This window comes from Cryptomeria japonica, chromosome 7 (assembly GCF_030272615.1).
Source record: "Cryptomeria japonica chromosome 7, Sugi_1.0, whole genome shotgun sequence".
NCBI lineage: Eukaryota > Viridiplantae > Streptophyta > Pinopsida > Cupressales > Cupressaceae > Cryptomeria > Cryptomeria japonica.
Window position 1 is genome coordinate 320,808,293 of NC_081411.1, and position 21,542 is coordinate 320,829,834.

The following is a 21,542-nucleotide window of genomic DNA, read 5'->3' on the forward strand; positions in this document are numbered from 1 at the left end:
ATATTCTAGGCTAGGAAAGGGGGGTTTTGGTGCTCGATGCTTTTCACCACCAGATGAGAGTAGGGAGATAAATTCCAAACTTCTATGAAATCTTTCATAGTTCTAAGTTGAGTCTAGCTAGTTTTAATTTTTTTCAAAACCTCTTCCTAACTCTCTTGGGCATAAGTACAGTGTAAGAATATGTGCTCAATACTTTCCATTTCCTTGTGGCATAGCTTGCATATATTAACAAAAGAGAGCATACATCTATTCACATTATCAGTAGTTAGGATCCTTCCATGAGATGCACCCCACCAGAAACAATTGATTTTAGGGATAAGGACCTTAATCTAGACATCTTTCTAGTTGAAATTATCAACAATTTCTTCATCCATGTTTTGGTAAAACAACTTGACTGTGAAAGTCCCTAAGGCATTAGAATTACATATCCACTCATCCTCCACATGAGGAGAGTAGAGAGAGAAATTAGGCACAAGAGCAGAGAGTTTAAAAACATTGAGAAGAAGCTGATTTTTTATGGTAGGATGAACATCCAAACATGTGAAAATAATTTTGTTCAAGTCTTTCCAAGAAGCACAATCCTTGTTCCAAATAAATGTAATCATGGACATTCTCCCCACAATGACTGCTAAAGAATTAATTGATATTTCTGAATTGAGTGAGGTGGTTCAGGGCCAGACTATGGAACCAAGTGTCCTTCCATAAGGTAGTCTTTTTACCATTCCCTATTATCATCTTACCATTTCTTTTAATGTTGTTTCTAGTTTTAGCAACATTATTCTAAATAGTGGAACCAATAGGGAGATCAATTCAATTGAAAAACTTGTCCGAGATTTGATTTGGGAAGTATTTAGATTTCATGATGCTTGTCAAATATTTTTGCTCTTCAGTTAACTGCCAGCCAATTTTGGTAAGTAAAGCTTTGTTAAGAGGCCTTGATCTTCCTTATACCCAACCCCCCAAACTTCAAAGGTTTACAAACTTTTTCCCAAGTGACCAAGGAATTTTTTTTTTTCTTCAGTGCCTGACCATAGAAATGTTTTTTGAACCCTCTCTATCTTTTCAACCACAGTACCGAGTATTTTGAACAGAGAGAGGAAGTAGATCAGAAGGTTTTGCAAGCAAGATTTCACAAGTTGAAATTTTCTTGCAATACTAAGTAGCTTTCCTTTCCAGCCAGCCAATTTCTCTTAGAACCTTTCGAGTATGCCATCCCAAAAGTTCAAAGAAGAGTGCTTGGAGATGAGGGGAAGCCTAAGATAGGAGTCTGAGAGGTTAGAAGACTGATAACCAAGGATAGAGGCTATTTTTCTTTAAGACGAGGATTGACATTCATAAAGAACAGTTTGCTTTTAACAAATTTTATATGCTATCCTGAGATTTGGGCATAATTTTCTAAGTTTTTTTTCCATTGCTTGGCCTCTGAGACATAAGCTTCTCCAAATATTATGGTGTCATCCACAAACTATTGGTGTGTAATGGGGTGTAGGGTAGAAGTAGCTTTGAAACCTTCAAGGGAGCCCTCCCTTCTAAGTTTTTCTATGTTGCTTCTCAGCACTTCAACAACAATAATAAAGAGATAAGGGGAGAGGGGATCTCCTTGTCTCAATGCTTTTTCACAAGAGAAATAGCCCTTAGGACAATTGTTAAGGAGAATAAAGAATTTCAGAGTACAAACACATTGTTCTATAATTTACCTTTGAACCCGAATCTCCTGAGGACTTGAAGGAGGAAATTCCAAGACACACAATCATAAACCTTCGAAATATCCAGTTTTAAGGCCATAGAAGGTCTTTTGTTGTTTTCCATAGGATGAACAAGTTCATGTGCCACAATAACTGCATCGAGGATATGTCTTCCTTCCACAAATCCTTTCTGATTACCAAAGATTATCTTATCCAATAGGGGTTTTATTCTATTGACCATCACATTTGAGATAATCTTGTAAATAGTGTTGCACAGACTAATAGGTCTAAAATATTTAGCTGACACAAAATTATCATTTTTCAAAATCAGAGCTAAAAAAGTAGCATTTATTTGTTCAAGTAGTTTACCTATTCTGAAGAAATCTCTGACTGCATTGAAGATATCACCTCCCACAATATCCTAGTAGTCTTGAAAGAAATTCCAGAGAGAACTCGTCCAAACCAGGAGCCTTGCAAGGGGCAAAGGAAAACAACATAGTCTTCACCTCCCGCATAGTGACTCGTTTATTAAGTTCAAGAATATCTGCTTCCCCAATAATTTCTAGAATAATATCAAGAATATTGCTCAGGTCCTGGTAGTTTCTATGGTTCATGGGATTGATTAGGCTTAGAGATTCTATGAATAGAGCAACCATATCATCTTCATTGTCCACCGTGGATCCATCTTGTCTTAGAAGGTTCCTTATTCTATTCTGGCTTCTATGTTTCAGGGTCGATTGGTGGAAGAATTTAGTTTTCTTGTCCCCCTCCTTGAGCCATTGTATCCTTGATTTATGTTTTCAAGAAACCTCTTCTTTTCTATTAAATAGGATCCATTGGTTTCTCAAGTCCATTTCCTCTTTAAACTTTTCCTCCTTAGTAGTTTTCTCTTCCATTTTATTTTGAATCACACTCAGACCACTTATGATTCTCTTTTTTCGTTCAAAGATATTACCAAGGGAACATTGATTCTAGCCTTTAACCTTCTCTTTTAGGATTTTGAGCTTTTGAGCGATTTTGAACATAGGAGTGCCCAAAACCTGAGTGTTCCACCATTTATCAACAAGATCTTTAAAGTCCTTATGTTGTGCCCACATCATCTAATACCTAAAAGGGTAGAGTTTATGGATTCCTGGCTCATCCAACTTTAAAAGGATAGCATTGTGCTCAGACCTCGATCTAGGAGAAGACTATAGAGAGAAGGAGTCAAGATAGTTCCAGTTAGAAGAGATCAACACTCTATCTAGCCTAACCTGAATCAGATGATTCCGTTGTCTTCTATTAGTCCAAATGAACTTAGACCCATTAAGAGGGATATTCAACAACCCAGAAGAGGAGATAAACTCAGCCAGATCAACCATACTACTCGAGAAGTCCTCATTCCCAACAACTTTCTTACAGGGGAAAAGAGGGGAGTTAAAATCTACAGCAACCATCCATAAATCATCAGATTTGTTCTCAATATGATTTCTAAGGAGGTTCCATAATCTAGCACGAGTAGAGCGAGCATTCAGAGCATAAACAGTAATCAAATACCATTGGAGATTGGAATTGAGGTCCTTCATTTTAACAATCAGACAACTTTTTTTTTCAGAGGAAGCCAAAGTACCTTCAAAAAGGGTGGGATTCTAGAGGGTAACTATGCCCCCCGAAGCACCGTCAAAGTCACTATTAAGAAAGGTGACAAAGGACCAAAAGGAGTTAATGGCCTTCTGAAAATTCTCCTTGTTCATTTTGGTTTCTTGTATCAAAAGAATATCAACCTTTTGTTCAACTAGCTTGCACCTAAGCATATGCTATTTTATCGGGCTATTCAAGCCTTGAACATTCCACGAAAGTATTATCATTAGAAGATGTGACAAAAGCTCCCTACTCACCTAAATAGAGAGGAGCTCAATCCCTAGGGGATTAGGTCTTCTTTTTCTTGTTTTCTAATGTTCCATCAAGGGTTGTCTATTTCCCTATTGTTACCTCCTGTCTAGAATTTGTTACAAACCTTGTTTTTAGACATTTTTTGATTTTTTTTAACGATTTTTCATATTTCATGAGAAATTTCAAAGCATTTATTGGACTCATCTTTTATATTTTCTATAGAAAAAAATATTAATATTAAATACTCGATTGCAGACATTGCTACTTCAATAGTTGTACACATCATAACACATATATTTTCACTATGACAACAATACTTGCTTAGATGAACATTTTAGTTTATAAATGACACACCTAAATTAAATAGTTATAATATTTTATTTAAAACAAAATATTAGTTATTTCAGCTATTAATGAATGTATTTTTGTTTTTTCATATAACATTCATAGGTTCTTATGCATTCAAATGTGGACTCATCTTAGACCAATATTTGCTTTATTTTTTACTTATATTTAGCTTAATTATTTTGAATATATAATATAGATGTGTAATAAGACAAAATACAATGGATGCATCTATTTTGGCTCCAAAACAGCAGTACGGATTGACTAACACAGGTGTTAGTCGTGCATTTTACACCATCGATTTTGCCATAAACGGCTGCGATTGACCAACACGTCGCTATCACGCTGTACGAAAGGTCCGTTTTAGAACCAAAATAGCTTCGATTGAATACTATAAATACAATCGCCATAAAAACAATTGAATTCCACACGACTACTAAGCCTTGCTCTCGTTAAGAAACACTCGTGACAAACTCACTAAAATTACTGCAACTACCCATAGTTATTGAATATTGCATTAAGTACAAAAGCACCCTTGTGCTTGTTTAAAATATTGTCCATGGCTTTTCGTGGCCCGCACCCTGCGCCATGAAAAATATGCATCAGTCGAATGCGTGGTCAAATACTTCTCTTTGACATGGACGTTGTTTCGTAAGGGCCAACGTCAGAAGAATGCATACGTAGGTGCCTACGCCACCATAATTCCCAGTGGGGCGCAGCGTGGAATCACCATCAATGTTGACGGCGTTGTTCTCCTTATAAATATGTACACTCCAATGCCAAAACATAAACACCAAGCAAACATTACTCGTCTGAACATTGTGTTGCGTATGATTTGACATGGAACAAGTGAAGGTGCTCAGCACATGGCTTAGTCCATTCGGTCTGCGCGTCTTGATTGCCCTTGAAGAGATTGGCGTGAAATATGAATACCAAGAAGAGGACCTCTCGAATAAGAGCGACCTCCTCCTGCAAGTGAATCCCGTGCACAAAAAAATCCCTGTCCTCATTCACAATGAGAAGCCCATATGCGAGTCTCTCATAATTCTCCAGTACATTGACGAGACATGGGACTCCAAGCAGGTTTCGCCATTTGATCGTGCCCTTGCCCTTTTCTGGGCTGATTTCGCTGATAAGAAGGTAACGGTTTGACAGTTGTAGTTGGCATGAGCATTTTATTGGATAAGCACATTTTCAAGTAGCTGGCCGAGATTTAAAAGCTCTAATACATGCGTTCCATGTTTTCGCAGTTTTTTGACTCAGGGTTTCGTATAGTGAAATCCAAAGATGAGGCTCAAGAGCAGGCCAAGCGTGAGATGCTGGAGAACCTGCAATTTCTAGAAGGCGCATTGAAAGAAATGTCAGTAGGAGGATCTCTGCCCTTCTTCGGAGGGAAGGATTTCGGGTTTCTGGATATTGCCTTAGCCCCCTATGTGTCCTGGTTCCATATTTTTTAAACCATTGGAAATTTCAAGATACCGTTTGAAACTGAATATCCATTAGTTGATGCATGGGATAAGAGATGTATGGAGAGGGAGAGCGTCAAGAAAATTCTTCCCTCCTTTGATCGCCTTCTGGAGAGGGTCTTCCAAGTCAGGAAGAAATTTGTGGTAGATTAAAATGCAAGTGATTTGTTCCCAATAGACTGTATTTGTTAAGTTGTTCCTTTAAGTAGCTAACTTCTGTAAGACCGTTGCATTCTTGAATTTACTGTTGAACTGTTCAACATCAATAAAAAATCATACTATTTTCAGTAGGATATATTTGTATGGAAGGAAAATGTGATTCGTTTTATGGCTTCTTAAATATTTATGTGATTCTATGTCACTACCATAATGATAATATACTCGGTATTCCTTATTCTGGATACTTGGTTTCCTTTTTTGCGCTTTACTTTTTTTCCATTAAGTTCTACGATTAAATAATTCAAACCATGCAGTTACGATGAAGGGAAGCACTCATTTGGAGATTCAACTTATCTGCTTATTAGTCTATGCCACTCTAAAGGCAGTTATACATTATATATGATTTAAGTAAAAATCGATTTCCTGGCTCTTTCAAAATAAACTAGGACCAATTTATAACTTGTAGAAATGTTAACGGATTGTACTGAGAGGAAAGGAAAAAAAATATTATGCAAGGTTCTAATGTAGTTACTTTTTCTAATATTGGGAACAAATATGAATTTAAATCAATAATCTTGTTGATCTTTCAAACTTGAAAAGAAAAACCAATATTCGATTTGATCTTTTTGATCTTTTTCTAATATTCATGTATGCTATTATATTAAGATTATCATTCCCCCACACACCAGCCCTCACTAACTTTTTTTTGGTATTTGTAAACATAAATAATTTCAATTATACATATGTTTAATCTAGTTATATGATTTGTTTTATTAAAAGTTGATTGGTGTAACATGGTTTGATTAGAATTTTAAAATGTATAATCAGCCTAAATTATACATATAGTAGATATAATTTCTAGATAGTTACAAACAAGTGTAAGTTAGGTAAATTAGGGTCCAATTTAAACATTGAAGCATAGTTCTTCCCCATTAAACATAATTTATTCACTTACATAGTTGGAATTGAATTGTGTCTTTTATTTTACCATTTTCTCAAATAATTCTTAATTTTTTCTTTCTTTTTTGAGCAAAAAGATATAAATTTTAATATCAATTTAATATCCGTAAAAATTACCCAACCCTTTTTCAGTAAAAGTAACTAGAAACAAATCCCAAAGGATAAAAGTTAAAGGAGGATTGTATAAGCCCGCCATCTCTAGGAATACAAATAATATGAAAAATGGTAAAAAATAACATCCAAATAAAAAAGAGAATAGAGTTATCAAACTAAATCATTGTGATAGAGAAGAACAAAATATGAATATTTAGTAAAAAACAAGGATTTAAAATTAGTCACATTCCTTGAACAATTAATATTATGGGCACATTTGAAAAAACAATCGACAAAACCATTTCATTATCTAGAAATATGAGAAAAGAGATAGAATCAATTTTTTTATAAGAGTTGAAGAAACTACTCCACAAAATATGCCAATGTATAAGAAGATTCATGAGACCTTCCATTACATTAAAGTGAGATAGAAATAATGAAACACATCTCCCAAATTATTTACTTCCAATCAATTTCACATTGATAATAATTTTTAGAACTTCCATTTGATTATTAGCACTAAACTTTGTAGTATAACAAAAATAATTTACTATACAAATATTATTTTTCTTTACTCTAATAATCACTATAGCACTTAGATTACCAAAAGAATAACCATTTGTGCCAATTTTAAAAAATAGAGGAATGTACCATTTACCTACTTCATTGACCTTATGAAAATGATTGATCTTAAAAAGAGAAAGGGAAGAATTTATAAGAAAATGAACGAAATCTAATTTCTTCAAAATATAAATATCACATTAATTAAAAATACAACATAACACTTAGCTACTAAAATATTTTTTATCAAGTTCTAATTGTTTTACCAAATATATCTGTTTATTGTAAAAATGGAAATAACAATATTGAAAGACTAAATGAATTTCACCACAAACCCTAGCCCAACAACAACAAAGATCCACCATAACATATGAAGATTACCTAAGACAATACAAATCAATGAAATCACAAAGATGATACCATCACATGTGCAATAGGGTTTGGATCTCCATTCTTCCTATCTCCATTGATCTTGCTTGATATATTTGCTCTCAGATTTTTATGTGTGCACAAGAGCTCAACAAAAAATAGAAATGTTGTTGATAGCTAGATCACATATGAAAGTTCGAATGCTAGTCCAGGAGTGCTAGTAGTTTAATAGGGTTGATAATGAAAGAGAGTATCCTAGATTATATAGAAGAAACTATAAGAAATGGAGGGATAATATTGAGAGGTGTAAAAGATAGATGGTCGGCTAGGATTAGAGGGTAGGTAGAGGAAATAATAAAATAATGAGAAGGTAGGTAGTGTAGGAATTAAGAGATGAATGACATGTGTCATGGGTAGAAAAGGCTAATGAATTAATCAAATAAATAAAGATCTATTTAATTAATAGAAGAAGTGGGATCAATTAAATAAATAAAAGTATTTATTTAATTTAGGAAAGGACAATTTAAATAAATAAATAAATTTATTTAAATGAGAAATAAGGCTATAAGAGGATAAATGAATTAATGAAATAAATAAAGATTTATTTAATTAATAGAAGAATTATGATAAAATAATTAAATAAATAAAAGTATTTATTTAATTGGACAGGACAATTTTAGGTGTCTAAATTTTGCCCCTTTTTGAGACAATGTAGCTTGTTGTGTTGTTTCAAAAAAGATAAGATGAACTGATACAAAGTTGCCCCAAGATGGGAATGATATGCCCCTTCGAGAGATTGGATGAAAATGTTTGAAAAGATCAGAGACATTCTTTCGATAAGAGAGAAGGGCTAGAAAGAAATGACAAGATAGGATAGAGTGACAAAGTCATGGGATAAAGAAGACTGACACAGGAGACTAGGGCTAGGGTAGTCTATAAGATAGACTACGAGGGAAAACATCCAAATTGTCATCCACACACCTAAGAGATCAGAGTGCAGAGAGAACAGAGAGCAGTCAGCAGCAATGGCATTGGTGCATAGATTCGATCGCGTGCACCGATATCAGAGGCCAGCAGATGCAGGAGAGCTAGTAAGTACCACAAAACCTCCTTATACCTTGTTGCATTAATTGTTATCATAAATGCATGCTAGCTAGGGTAATAAATGAACTCTAGGTAAGTTGCAAAAAAAATGTCAAACGGGGGGAAAAAATGCCAAGGCGCATCTGCATTGGTGCTAGGTACGTTTGGGTAGGCTAGGCGCATTTGCTTTGGTGCCATGCGCATCTATGATTTCAGTAGCGTCTGTGTGCAATGTGAGTGCATCTATGCATTGCAGGTGTGTTTGTGTAGGGCAGGCACATCTGTGTTATGAATGCATGTTTATGTCTTCAAGGTCACATCAGTAGTTCTATTATAAACATACGTTGTCGATTGGGTAAGCTGCTGAGAGGATACACTCAAGCAAGTCCTCTAAGGAAGACTAGGGTAACAAATAGGGCTAGGATTGACAATTCTATGATAGAACATACGTTGCCAATCAGGAAACTATTCAAGAGGATACACTCAAGTAGAGGCCCTAGGATAGGATAGATCGAGGCACTTTGTGATGAACATGGAGTAGCATAGAAATTGACAATTCTATGATAGAACATACGTTGTCAATTGGATTAGGCCGAAATTGACAATTCTATGATAGAACATACATTGTCAATTGGATAAGCTACTCAAGAGGATACACTCAAGTAGGTGCCCAAAAAGATAGGATAAAAGTAACACTTTGTGATGAACAGGGAATGCTACTAGGATAGAGTGTCATATGATAGATATAAGCACTAGGATAAAAAGAAGCACTTTGTGATGAATAGGGAGTACCACTAGGATAGAGTGCCATATGATAGATATAAGCACTAGGATAAAAAGAAGCACTTTTTGATGAACACGGAGTACCACTAGGATAGAGTGCCATATGATAGATATAAGCACTAGGATAAAAAGCAGCACTTTGTGATAAACAGGGAGTACCACTAGGATTGACACAATTGATTTGCTTGACTACAAGAGGACCTACTAATGCTCGAGTCATGGGAGAGATTTCCTTCGACTCAAAGTTCGCAAGTAGAGCTGACATTCGAGGATAGAGTAGCAGTTGAGGCTATGGGATTGTGATATATTATGTATGTGCCTAAGTTTTGAGCGAACATGGGATTGTTGACTGCATTGGCTGAGAGATGGAACTCAAAGACATGTACGTTTCATTTGCCAATGGGTGAGATGATAGTCACCTTAGAGGATATGTATAAGATATCGAGGATACTGATCATTGGGGAGTTGGTTCCTTACGATTGAGAGGGAGACACGGATGCACTGAGATGAGTGTTCCAAGATGTTGGACTTGAGATGAGGTCAGGACATGTGGCTTGGGACACCATGACAGCGATAGGATTAGTACTACCGGTGGTGCTGGCAAGATTTATCAATGGGTTCCTCTATCTGGATAGGGTGACACGAGGGTTGGCGGTGGGATGGGGGAGGACACTGGAGACATTGGTGACTGAGCATACCAGGTTTACATGGGGACCATGTCTGCTGGCACACTTCTATTATGAGCTGCATCAGTTTGTGTATCACGGATCAACAGGATTTGGGTGCGGAGTGACATTGTTGCAGGTATGGGTATATGAGCATCTTCCAGTGACATGACAGATACATTTTAGAGGCAAGGGAAATGGGTGTAACTATGTACACTTGTATGATATGATTACTTCTCAGCCACAAATTGGGAGGCTAGAGTATTTGCATAGGGTTATGGATGAGGTAGATAGTGTGGTATGGAGGCCTTACTTAGACTGTGAGGAGTGGGAGGATGACACAGTGGAGTTGCCATATGTATTCACAAGAAGGTATCTAATAGGGATGACACCATATGTTCTTAATTGGTAGTTGATTGACAGGTTATGCAGGCAGTTATGGAGGATACAACAAATACCATGGGGTTCAGGGATGTATGCACAAATAGGGAGGGACCAGTTGCATTTGGGGCCATTATTGTCTAATGATTAGGCTGTGACACAGATGCTAGAGATGGTTCCCATGCCTTGGGACATATGGGTAGATGTAGTGGATGCAGGGGTGGATGCAAAGTACATTGCATATTGGGGAGAGCATCCATTTCCACGGTTGACGGTCTAGAGGAGTCGATAAAGGGAGATGATGGAGGTGATGTAGATGATAATGGAGATGGTAGAGGTGAGGTGTAGTGGTAGAGAGGAGAGTGGCTCAGAGGAGAGAGGGTGGAGAGGAGAGACATATGCATGTAGTGAGGGGTAGAGGTGGATTGTCGTTATAGGTGCCAGCAGCACAGGTCCCCGAATAGGTACAAGGACAGGAGAAGCCACAGGAGTAGCCATAGGGATAGGGTGAGGGGAGAGACGAGGAGGTTGAGCTAATATACTTGAGGGATATCTGCCAGGGATAGGCAGATAAGATCCAAGATCTAGAGAGGGATATGGCTAGGCTCAGGAGACAACTGAGGGACACTGAGTGGGAGAGGGATCAGGCTATTCAATGCTATATAGAGGTTAAGACAACACTTAGGGCAGGGAGGCAGGCAGTAGAGGATACAAGGGCCGAATATGCCTATGTTGTGCGGGCAGGGGAGGATATATCTTATTGGTACTATGGAGTGGTGCCACCAAATCATCGGGCTAGGAGCTTCCAGAGACCATCATAGACAACGATAACCTTTGGAGGGAGAGACAAGAGATAGGCGTCTAGCAGTGGGGTCATGGATCCTCCACCACCACCAGATAGAGGGGACATGAGAGATGATCCTGGGGCAAGTCCTTCTAGGGCTCAGACTCCATCGAGGCTAGCTAGCTCCGAGGGAGGGAGTTCATCATAGCCTTAGAGGGTTCCCTATGTATCATTTTTGTACCATTTTGGCATGATGATGTAGATACCTTCGGGTGATTGTAGCCATATGTATTTTGACATAATTGTATCATGACACTTGTGATTTTGATGTATATATATGAGATGATTCATCATTGCGGAAGCTATATGCATGTGTACCTATGTGATGTTGATTCTATGTGATGATTATGATATGGATGCAAATATGTACATGATGGAACACAATGTATTTATTCTTTTATATTTTAAATGTTATGCAAATGTGAATGTATGAAATGCAGATGAATATGATAATGCAAATAACTATTTACATGATGAAAAATGTAAAATGTGCTAACATGTGTTGTGTGCAGGATGTGATGTAATTGTGATATCTATATGTATGAAATGCTAATATGTGGTAATGCAGGTGCAAACTACATGAAGTATAAATATTTTTGGCATGTCATTATATGTAGTCATGTGATAGCAGGCTACACAGACTCAAGAAGGATGATGGAGGTCAATCAAGAAAGAGGGATGGAAGATAGAAGATATGGAAGTGAAAGAGATTCTTGTGCTATTATCATCATTGAGCTTTATTATGGAAAAAAGGTTATGAAAATCGAGGTATATGTTTGACCCAAAAAATCATTGTACTTGTTTGCATGGAGATCAGATAGTCACAAACAAGGAATGCCCCAGTTCATACTAGACTCACAATGTCCTCATATCCTTGGACAAGTCATAAAATTACTAAGAGACAATCCACAAACAACAAAGAAAAATAGATGACGATACCCCATCCTTGCCTTTCGAGTCAAAGACATCCTAGATATAGAATCTCTAGTCAAAGACATCTCGGAAAAGATAAAAGACATGTCACCAAAAGATAAAATCAAAAGAAAACCAAGACTTGACACCAACATCCACTATAGTCCTCAAGTTTAGTGTCTCTTGTCACTTGTATATGTCTATTTGATTGTGGTCACAATGTTTACTTTCCCAAAAGGATAGATAACACTGAACCATAATGTTGTCTGAGTCTGTTGAAAGATTTGATTTGTTGAAGCCCATTGATGCCACTGTGTCTGATTTGAAACTGACCGAATCAATGAAATTGATACTTTATTATGGATAAGAAGGAACTTTTATTGCGAAGCTATGATGCTAGTGTTGCTTTATTGTGGATTGTGCATGGAAAGACTGAAGAAAACTGTACTCCTTGGAACATGTGATGCTCTTAGTTCCACACCCATCACTAGACGTAGGATTTGCCTTAGCCATAGATAGGAGCTGATTTATTATGGATGGAAAGGGGGGAAAAGGAAGGTTTATTATGAATGGATAATAAATCTTAGGTAGATCAATAACAAGCCACGATGGGAATGGGTAAGTTTATTATGGATGGATAGGTTGTGAGTGTGTGCAAAGTGACGGGATGAGATTGAATCCTGAAGGAGGGAGGAGCAATGTCTCTACAGACAGTGCTGGTGACTCGGTTTTCACCATGGTACTTCCCAGGGTTCCACTGAAGTGGTTTTCACCTTTGGACGGATTTATTTCTCTTTACTTTTTTGGGGATTTTTCAATTTTTTTGTATTTTTTAATTTTTTTAATTTTTTTTGTATTTTTTAAATTTTATTTTTTTTGTATTTTTGCATTAGGATACTCGAAAGAGCTATGTGTAAAATGTGCAAAGGTGCATGCTATTGATAGGATCCTCCAAAGGTTCTCCCTCTGGGGTTGATAGATGATATGCACCAGATCCATATGCGGCTATAATGATGTAAGGACCAAGCCAATTTGGTTCGAACTTACCCTTCTTCTCTCTGTCTTGCTGATTTTTAGGATTTTCCTTGAGAACTAAGTCACCCACCTCAAATGTATGAGGCTTTATGTTATGATTGTATTTGTGTCTTTCCTTGACTGAATGATGTGTAGCTTGAGTGATTGTCTTCCTTGATAAAGGAACTGAGATAGAATTACTAGTGTGTGGACTACACAGGCCTGTATTCGTGTCCCCTAAATAAGTTTGTGCATCCCTGATAACAAAGTCCTTCAAGTAAGTTCCATTAAAGGTCCATGATGTATCACTAGAAGGGAAAGGATGTGCAGAACAAGTGGATGAGTTATGAAGGCTTGTGATTGCGAAAAGAAGTGAAAGTAGGATAGCATGATGGAGACTTAGGATCAATGAGTATTCTTTTTGATTTGAAATTGTAGAACTTTTGCCCCTAGTTATTTTGATATTAGGGGATATCAACTCTTTCTTTTTTTATTTCATAGGATTTTTATCCTTGACTTTGATTTTTGCAGAGTCCAGTAGCTTTTGATTTTGAATTGTACTAAAGGACTTTTCTTTATTTTTGAATTTGAATTTTTCTTTTCATAGCTTGATTTTTGATCCCCAATTAGTAAGGGCTTTTCTAATTGTTGTTGATCCAAGTCTATGAGAAAAGTGGAAATGGAATGAGTGGATGAAATGCTAAGGCTATATGAGTTCTCAAGAGGGTTGGCGATACGCTCAATAGATTCTTTGTTGGAACCACTCTGAGGACTATTGATATCAAGAGCTTCTTGGACCACTAGAGAAGATTTGCATTCAAACTTAGTAGCCACAACACTAGGTGGTTCACACCCAATTCTTTGGCATTGCAACTTGTTTGTAGGTTGTTCCGATCGACTGAATACCTTAGGAGATAGTGAGAATTGATCAACATGAAATATATACTCACCACATCCCATGTCTTTAACCTTGAACTTTTCTTTGATCTTTGTTTGCTTTGATGTAGAATCTTTGAGGTATTCTAGATCCACATATGTCGAGGATGGAGTTGCTTCTCTATTAACTGGAATTGTTATTTCTAATCTAGGTCGCCTATTGTTTCAATATATGAATGGGTTTGGATCATCTTTGATGGTCACTTCAACTCCATTGTGTGCGAACTTGATACATCGATGATATGTTGAGGGAAAAACTCTCATTTCATGAATCCATGGGCATCCCAAGAGTATGTTGTATGTGAGATCTAGATCAAGGACTTGACATACCACATCCTTCGTAACCAGCCCTACTCTAAGAGGTAAAGTGACTGTACCTTTGGATGAACGCTCTTCATCATCATAGGCCTTGATGGTAATTTTGTTTATAGAATTCATGACTTTATCTGAATATCTCAATTGTATTATTGTGTTAAAAGTACATATATTGAGACTAGCTCCTCCATCTATCAAGACTTGTTTTATTTGAAATTTATGTAGGAAGGATTCAATATGTAAAGGTGCATTATGTGATTGGCTTATAGATGTGTCATCAACTTCAGTGAATGTAAGAGAATGTAGAACAGAAAGGTATCCCACCATGGCTTGAAACTGGTTCACATTCAGATCAGTGGGGACGAAAGTGTCTCTCAAAGTTTTGTCAAGAATAGTCTTATGTGCGGAGGATATGCGTAAAAGCTCAAGGATGGAGATGCATCCTCCCTAATTGTTCTACCATATCATAGTCAGGTTTGGTTGATGAGGAAGAGGTGGTTTTAGCTAGAGCACCTTGCAAAGTGACCTTACCTCAATGGGTTGTGACATTATATTCAGAGGTAGATTCAGAAGAAGGTCCAATGCCTTTTAGGACAACTTTGGGTCTTTGGGTAGAATTTTCAGGCGTTTTATCCTTTTTGATAATGGTAGAAACATAATTGTCCATCAAAATATGATTAACAGTTGAATCATAGTTATAGGACATTCTAGTATAGTTAGTCTACTCATCAATGGCTTTGGCTTTTCCCTTGTCATGTTTAGGGAATGGTTCCTTAAACATCTCATGTTCTTGATTGGATGTATGTCCATGAATCTCAATGTCACCTCTATCAATAATATCCTTTATAATGTTCTTCAAGCGATGGCAATTTCTTGTTTTATGTCCCTTTCTCTTATGATATTCGCAATACTCATCATCATTCCACCAATTTGGTTTGACCTTTGGCTCATATGGAGGATTGTTTGGAATTGTTATTATCTTGTTTGCCACTAAATTCTTGAAAACTGATTCAAGTGGTTCTCCCAATGGGGTGTATTTCCTTCGTGGTTTTGAAGTTTCTTGAGTATTCACTTGGTTGTTTGTATAACTTCATCCAGAAAGAATGACTTTTGGTCTCACTGTGTTAGAATTGACAATGCCATCATTTAATGTGTTCTTGTTCTTGTTCCAAAATCATGGCTTGTCTTTTCCTTTAAAGTCCTCTTTGTTTTCTTTGAATATCTTAATGAATCCTTGCTCAATTAAGACCTTCTCTGTTGCCAAGCCTTTCTCAATGATGTCTTTGAAGGTGGAAAAACAAGCTTTCCTCAAGTCATAACCAATTTTTCTGTTGACATTCTATGTAAACATCTCTACCATTTGTTTTTGTGGAATTTCACAAGAGCATCTGCTAGCTAAATTCCTCCATCTCTGTAAGAATGATGAAAATGACTCTAGTGCAGGAGCACCTTCACAATTTTGGCTTGTTTGATCCTGATGGGATCATGAATTTAATAATGGAATATTTTAAGAGTTCAAGTTTGTGTTTTAGGTTTCATTATGGTTTAGGTTTACCTTAGAGTTGTTTAGATAATTTTTCTCAAGTTTTCTTTCCAGTTTTGGCCCATAGTGCGTGTAAGCCAAAAATGGCATTATAGTGAAAATGTGTTAAAAACATTGTAACAAGCCTAGGAAGGAATTGGAGTAGGTGTATTTATTGATTTTACACCATTTCAAATGATTAGGTGGAAGATATTTGTCTTGTAGGTCAGAAATGCACTAAGAGTAAAAAATTGCTAATGCTTATCAAGCAACATTTTGACAAAAAGAGAGAAAAGTTGTAAAATCACTCTAAAAGGTAGTTATAGATGCCATAATAGTTGGAATGGTTTGAGTGTGCCTATATAAGGACACTTCAAGCATTGTAAATGGGTTGGCTTGGTATTAGCAAGAGGAAGTTAATGAAATATGACTGTTTTCATGCTTTTTAAGCTAAATCTATTGTAATAGTCCGTACAGAGCACTATTTCTATACTGCACTTTCAATGGAATTTGTGTCATGGTTGTATGAAGGTTTTTAATTCTTTGTGTTAGGGTTTTTATTGTGTTTTGGTTTATCAAATAAAATCTTTTTAGTTTTGCCAGTTCACTACCCTAACTTGGGGTTTTGAAGAAAATGGGTTGAAACACATGGTCTCAATGGGTAACCAAGCAAAACCGAACCTTGGAGACTAGGTTGGACCTTTGTACATATTGTATTTTAAATTTTTGCTTCCAGTCATGATAAAAAAGATGAATGGGACCAAGCTCTAGGCGAGTGCATGGTGGAAACTCAGTTAGAAGCAAGCAAGTTAATGGTCTTAGTCAATTTCTAATGAGTTTTAATTGTCAATCTTCCTAGTTGAAGGTTTTTTATGTTTTTATGAAGTTATTTTGCACTGTGAAGGGAGAAAGCCAGGTGGCATTTCCTTCAATGGGCAAATTTAACAGTGTTGAAGTAGTAAACAGTGAATTTGCTATCAAAAATTGCTTTCTTGGTGTTTGTTTGCCAAGTATTTATTGAAATGTCTACAGGACAAAGATGAGGGAGAGTTCTAATTAGTGTGGTAGAGCTGCATTGACATTTTGGAAGCTTGATACAAGATAGACAAGTGATTCCTAGTGCATTATGGTTCAAAACCCTCCAAAACCCTACCTTTATACCTATAAATGTGGACAGTCACTATTTGACCATCCCAAGGCTTAAAACTTGAAAAATCTATGAGCTAGGACCTCAAATATACTATCCAAATCAAGATCCATGGTTTCTTTTTCCATCGTTGGACAATATGAGCAAATTTCACCTAAATTAGGCCTACCTGGCTATTAGCCCTTTTAGACTTGTTTTGTAAAAAGTGTGAACCTGATATGTGCAAGGATGAATGGTCTTGAAGAACCATAGGGAATCACTTGAAAATATTCAATAGAGCCTCCTAACACCTCAGTATGAGCAAGGTTACTATATTTGGGGTTTAGACCTATAGAAAGGGTTTGAGTAAGTGTTGAGCAAGTAAGCTTGAACTAGGTCTTTTTGAACAAACCTAAGAGTAAGTTTTTAACTCCTTGTCTAAACCTTTTGAAGAAGCTAAATGCTACAAAGAAACAATATAAACAATGTGTGGTGCCCAGGGGTATTAGGGTGTTGAAGTTGACGGGTTGAGGAATGAGAGCATGGTAGGTTGAGTTGAGCAAGTGTATGGACAAATGATGGGAAGAGCTCTAGGAGGAAGTTTTGGGTTGAGTGAAGCTTGTGAATGTTGAAAGTGGGTCTCATCAAGAAAACCAAAACCTTCCCTCTCTCATTTGAAGCTGTCTCTTAACAAGTAAGGTTTAAATTAGCTTTAATTGGTCCTCCTTTATGCTTCTCCCTATCAAATTGGTATCAGAGCAAGGAAGTAGATCCTTGCAGTTAGTTGTGAGTTGTGAGATTTGAAGAAAGAAGTTCCTAAAAACATGGAGAGTAGATATGATCCAAGACAAGCCATTTTCATAACCAAGTTCAAATGCAAGGGTAAAGTATGTAAGGTTGTAGTTGACAGTGGTTCTCTTGACAACGTAGTCTCCATAGAAATGGTGGAAAAGCTGAGTCTACCAAGGATACTTCATGAGTCACCTTAAAGAGCATTTGGTTTGCATGATGATCATTGGGTTGATGTCTTAAAGAATTTTTTTGTTCATTTCAATATCGGCCCTTACTATAAGGTGGTGGAATGTGATATTATGCCCTTAAGAGATTTCCATTTGATTTTCGGTAGAGCATGGCAATATGACAATTGCACTATGTATGATGCTTATAGGAATGTTTATCAATTCTCTAAGGATGGCATCAATTTTACCTTGAAGTCTATGAGGGAAGAAGAAGATCCTACATGGCATATAGCAAGAGGTCTAGGGTTGGTTGAGAGAATAGTTTTCCCTGAGTATAAGAGTCACCATGAGGAAGATGTTGAAGAAGCAGGTGGTGAAGCAGTAAACAATGGAGGTTTAAAGGAAGAAGTGACCCCAAGTACCATAGAAGGTGAAGTAGAAGAATTAGATAGTCCATTCAGTGACTTTGAGAAGCAGATGCATGCTAGAGTGAAGAGTGAGCAGCAAAGAGTTGAAGAGGAAACTTATATGGCAACGGTTCTTGAGGATGAGAAAGGGTTAGAGACCAATGTGGCTGAAGCACATAGTCTTTATCCCGATGATGGAGTTGTTGAACAGATTGGACAAGAAGAAGACATGGTACAAGGGTCACCTACACTTGAGAAGCCTATTGACAAGTAGGATATAGAGATAGTTGTTACTGAACCATATGTTGCTACAGAGGTCTACATGTGTGAACACTATCAGATTGGTATTTATCTTTATGAAGGTGTCATGACCTTTATGGGAGAACTTCTCTATCCTAGGTTACTGATGCATGACACCACACACCTATATTGGTCCCCACAAATGAGCACTTCTGCTCACTTTTAGATGAAGTTCATTGAGATGTCTCATATCTCTTCATAGAATTGTTCTTGGACTAAGAGTTTACTGGCATGGTAGTTGATGGTATCATCTACACCTTATGAGCAGCTGCAACTATGGTGGATGTTGATTTTTGCAGCAAGGCCTCGAGTGAAGAAGAAGGAAGGAGTTTTTCATTTGGCCATGCATGATGCATCCAAAGATAAGTACATGCCATAGGTAGAGATGAAGCCTATATGTTTTGTAGCTTTCATATGTTTTGCAGGTATCATTTCCAAGAGGACTTGGAACTTTTTCAATCTTGGGGAGTATGGTGCAAGAGCACCTTCACAATTTTGACTTGTTTGATCCTGATGGGATCATGAATTGAATAAAGGACTATTGTAAGATTCCAAGTGTGTGTTTTAGGTTTCATTATGGTTTAGGTTTACCTTAGAGTTGTTTACATAATTTTTCTCAAGTTTTCTTTCCAGTTTTGGCCCATAGTGCCTTGTAAGCCAAAAATGGCATTATAGTGAAAATATATTAAAAACCTTTTAACAAGCCTAGAAAGGAATTCAAGTAGGTGTATTTATTGATTTGACACCATCTCAAATGATGAGGTGGAAGATATTTGTCTTGTAGGTCAAAAATGTACTAAGAATAAAAAATTGCTAATGTTGTCAAGCAACATTTTGACAAAAAGTGAGAAAAGTTATAAAATCACTCTACAAGGTAGTTATGGATGCCATAATGGATGGAATGGTTTGAGTGTTCCTATATAAGGACACTTCAAAAATTGTAAATGGGTTGGCTTGGTATTAGCAAGAGGAAGTTAATGAAATATGACTATTTTTCATGCTTTTTAAGCTAAATCTGTTGTAACAGTCCGTACAGAGCACTATTTCCATACTATACATTCATTGGAGTTTGTGTCATGGTTGTATGAAGGATTTTTATTCTTTGTGTTAGGGTTTTTTATCTGTTTTGGTTTATCAAATAAAATCTTTTGTTTTGCCAGTTCACTGCCCTGAACTGGGGTTTTAAAGAAAATGGGTTGACACACTTGGTCTCCATGGGTAACCAAACAAAACTGAACCCTGAAGGCCAAGTTGGACCTTTGTACATATTGTATTTTATGTTTTTGCTGCCAGTAATGATGAAAAAGATGAATGGGACCAAGCTCTAGGCGAGTGCATGGTGGAAACTCGGTTAGGAGCAGCAAGTTAATGGTCTCAGTCAATTTCGATTGAGTTTTAATTGTCAATCTTCCTAGTTGAAGGTTTGTTATGTTGTTATGAAGTTGTTTTGCACTGTGAAGGGAGAAAACCAGGTAACATTTCCTTCAATGGGCAAATTTAACAGTGTTGCAGCAGTCAACAGTGAATTTGCTGTCAAAAATTGCTTTATTGGTGTTTGTTTGACAAGTATTTGTTGAAATGTATGCAGGACAGAGATGGGAGAGAGTTCTAATTAGTGTGGAAGAGCTGCATTGATAGTTTGGAAGCTTGATAGAATATAGAGAAGTGATTCCTAGTGCATTATGGTTCAAAACCCTCCAAAACCCTACCTTTCTAGCTATAAATGTGGACAGTCACTATTCGACCATCCCAAGGCTTAAAACTTGAAAAATCTATGAGCTAGGACCTCAAATAAACTAGCCCAATCAAGATGCATGGTTTATTTTGCCATCGTTGGACAGTATGAGCAAATTTCACCTAAATTAGGCCTACCCGACTAGTAGCCCTTTTTAGCCTTGTTTTGTAAAAAGTGTGAACCCGATATGTGCAAGGATGAGTGGTCTTGAAGAACCATAGGAAATCATTTGAAAACATTCAAGAAAGCCTCCTAACACCTCAATATGAGCAGGGTTACTATATTTGGGGATTAGACCTATAGAAAGGGGTTGAGTAAGTGTTGAGCAAGTGAGCTTGAACTAGGTCTTTGAGAACAAAACCAAGAGTATGTTTTTAACTCCTTGTCTAAACGTTTTGAAGAAGCTAAATTCTACTAAGAAATAATATAAAAAATGTGTGGTGAGTAGGGGTATTAGGGTGTTGAAGTTGATGGGTTGAGGAATGAGAGCATGGTAGGTTGAGTTGAGCAAGTGTATGGACAAATGATGGGAAGAGCTCTAGGAGGAAGTTTTGGGTTGAGTGAAGCTTGTGAACATTGAAAGTGGTTCTCATCAAGAAAACACAAACCTTCCCTCTCTCATTTGAAGGTGTCTCTTAACATGTAAGGTTTAACTTAGCTTTAACTGGTCCTCCTTTGAGCTTCTCCCTATCAAATTGGTATCAGAGCAAGGAGGTAGATCCTTGCAGTTAGTTGTGAGTTGTGAGAGTTGAAGAAAGAAGTTCCTAACAACATGGAGAGTAGATCCTTGCAATTAGTTGTGAGGTTGTAGTTGATAGTGGTTCTCTTGACAACATAATCTCCATAGAAATGGTGGAAAAACTGAGTCTACCAAGGATACCTCATGAGTCACCTTACAGACCATTTGGTTTGAGTGATGATCATTGGGTTGATGTCTTAGAGAAGTCCATTGTTCATTTCAATATTGGCCCTTAATATGAGATGGTGGAATGTTATATTATGCCCTTGAGAGATTGCCATTTGATTTTGGGAAGAGCATTGCAATATGAC

General features: G+C 36.9%; 1 pseudogene; it reads left to right on the forward strand.

Moving 5' to 3' along the window:
* The first annotated feature begins 4,456 nt into the window (after nt 1-4,456).
* On the forward strand, nt 4,457-5,592 carry LOC131051550 (probable glutathione S-transferase; annotated as a pseudogene).
* The last annotated feature ends 15,950 nt before the right edge of the window (nt 5,593-21,542 follow it).